Source organism: Lepus europaeus, chromosome 4 (genome assembly GCF_033115175.1).
Source record: "Lepus europaeus isolate LE1 chromosome 4, mLepTim1.pri, whole genome shotgun sequence".
Taxonomy (NCBI): Eukaryota; Metazoa; Chordata; class Mammalia; order Lagomorpha; family Leporidae; genus Lepus; species Lepus europaeus.
Genome location: NC_084830.1, coordinates 16,357,367 through 16,360,203, shown reverse-complemented (window position 1 = coordinate 16,360,203; position 2,837 = coordinate 16,357,367). Strand labels below are relative to the sequence as shown.

The 2,837-nt window shown below is 41.1% G+C and overlaps 1 pseudogene; it reads left to right on the top strand.

Annotated features, from left to right (window-relative positions):
* Positions 1 to 1,716: 1,716 nt before the first annotated feature.
* LOC133758275 (replication protein A 32 kDa subunit-like) lies at positions 1,717 to 2,550 on the top strand (annotated as a pseudogene).
* Positions 2,551 to 2,837: the final 287 nt, after the last annotated feature.

Sequence of the window (2,837 nt, the reverse complement as noted above, 5' to 3'; positions counted from 1 at the left end):
TAGCATTTCAGAGTAACTCATTTGACAGCAAAAACTATGAGGTATTTATGATCATTGTTTTCCATAAAACAACAAGATGGTATGGAATGCTGCCATAGTCCCTGGTAAAACTGTAAACTAGTGAAGAAAATGTGTACCTCACTGCCTTTATAACATATAAAAATTCTGTGCTTCAAAACACATTTGACCACACAGTTCAAGAAGAGAAATTATATGCCAGTAAGTGATTTTCAACTCATTGCCTGGTTTTTCATCCTATTCTTCAAGTAAAACATTGCCTGGTAGTACACCAATGACACTTTTCAGCACCTCACTCAAGTAATTCCTGAGGGAATGTTTAGCTTGGGGCTAAGACACCTGCTTCCTACATCAGAGTAACTTGGTTTGATCCCCAGCTCTAGCTCCTGAATCCAGTTTCCTTCTTGTGTACATGATGGAGGCATAGGCAATGAATCAAGTAGATGGGATCCTTCCATCACTTTGGCCCTGACTCAACCCTAAACATTGCAGGCATTTGGATAGTGAACCAATGAATTAAAACTCTTTCTTTGTATCTCAAATAAATAAGTATTTTTAAAAATATATTTAAAGTATACAAATTTCATGTATATTCTATATACAGATTCAGGAACATAGTGATACTTCCAACCCTACCTTATCTCCCGCCCATTCTCCAACACATTTTCCTCCTCTCTCTCTTATTTGCATTCTTAATTTTTTTTACAAAAGTCTATTTTCAGTTAACTTTATACTCATAAGTAAACAGTTCAGCAAATAGTATGAAGGATAAAAACACTATTCCTCAGCCATCAAGACAAGGACTATAAATCTCAAATGTCATTAAACCATTAAATCTCAAATGTCATTTTCATCTCAATACATTACTTTTCGGGTGCTCTATTAGTTACCACATATGAGACACATATGGTATTTGTCTTTTGGGTACTGGCTAATTTCACTAAGTATAATGGTATCCAGTTTGCATCCATTTTGTTGCAAAGGACAGGATTTAATTTTTTTAATGTTGAGTAGTGTTCCATAGTGCATAAAGATCATAATTTCTTTATCCAGTCATCAGATGATGGGCATTTGGGTTGATTCCATATCTTACCTATTGTGAACTGAGCTGCAATAAACATGGCGATACAAATCATTATTTCATATCCCAATTTCAATTTGTTTGGGTAAAATCTCAGGAGTGGGATGACTGGGTAATATGGTAGGTCTGTATGCATATTTCTGAGATATCTCCAAACATTCTTCCATAGTGGAGGCACAGATTTACATTTCCACTAATAGTGGATTAGGGTACATTTTCCCCCAACATCCTTGCCAGCATTTATTATTTGTTGATTTCTGTATGAAAGGCATTCTAACTGGGGTGAGGTGAAACCTCTTTGTGGTTTTGATTTGCATTTCCTTGATGGCTAGTGATCCTGAGTATTTTTTCATGTGTCTTTTGGCCATTTGGATTTCCTCTTTTGAAAAATGCCTGTAGGTTGGGCTGTAGTGCACGTTTACCGAGGCCTGGCCTGAGATGATGGGAGAAAGCGAAGGTCCTTGGGTGTTGATTGGCTGAAGTGAGAAGCATGCTGGAAGGTGACTGGCTTCGTCGTTTGCAGGAAGAAGTTTGTGGCGCCAGAGTAAAGTAGACACCACACTGCCGCCACAACTCGGTTCTGAGGTGCTCTGCGAGCCTGTTCGACCGGAACTTTCTGGTCCTCTGTCCTGAAGGTGTTGAGACCAAGATGTGGAATAATTCCTTTAGCAGCTCCAGCCACAGGGGAGCTGGGGGCTACATGTAGTCCTTGGGTGGCTTTGAGTCACCCATGCCCTCTCAGGCTGAAAAGAAATTGAGAGCCCGAGCCCAGCACATTGTACCCTCTACTATATCCCAGCTGCTTTCTGCCACTCTGGTTGATGAAGTGTTCAAGATTGGGAATGTTGAGATTTCACAGGTCATCATTGTGGGGATAATCAGACATGCAGAGAAGGCACCAACCAACATTGTTTACAAAATAGATGACATGACAGCTGCACCCATGGACGTTCGTCAGTGAGTCCACACAGATGACGCCAGTGGTGAAAACACTAGGTTCCGCCAGAAACATACGTGAAGGTGGCTGGTCACCTGAGGTCTTTCCAGAACAAGAAGAGCCTGGTGGCCTTTCAAATCATGCCCCTGGAGGACATGAACGAGTTCACCGCTCACATTCTAGATGTGGTGCATGCACACATCATGCTGGACAAGTCACACAGCAGCCCTCAGCAGGGAGAGCATCTCTTAGCAATCCAGGAATGACTGAAGTGGAGAACTTCAGCGGGAACAGCTTCATGCCAGCAAACGGCCTCACTCCAGCCCAAAATCAGGTGCTGAATTTGATTAAGGCCTGCCCAAGACCTGAGGGATTAAACATTCATGATCTTAAAAACCAGCTCCATCACATGACTGTGGCCTCGTTCAAGCAAGCTGTGGATTTTCTTAGCAACGAGGGACACATCTGTTCTACAGTAGATGATGATCATTTTAAATCTACAGATGCAGAATAACTGGGCCTAGTTGGGTAGCTGAGATACTTTCCAGCTGTACTTATTTTTATAATCTGTTGTCTCCAGCTGTGCACGTTTGGTCAGGCGACTTCTAGGTTGTAGGTTTCATCTATAAAAAATGTCAGCTGACATCCTTCTGAAACTCAGTGCTCTTCGGTTTTTGTTTTTGTTTTTGTTTTTGTTTTGTTTTGTTTTGTTTTGTTTTTTGATGCTCAAAGAGAGAAGGACAATAGACAGGGTTATAAACCAGGGTAGGATTTCTTGAAGAATCATTGTTAAGCTCGTTA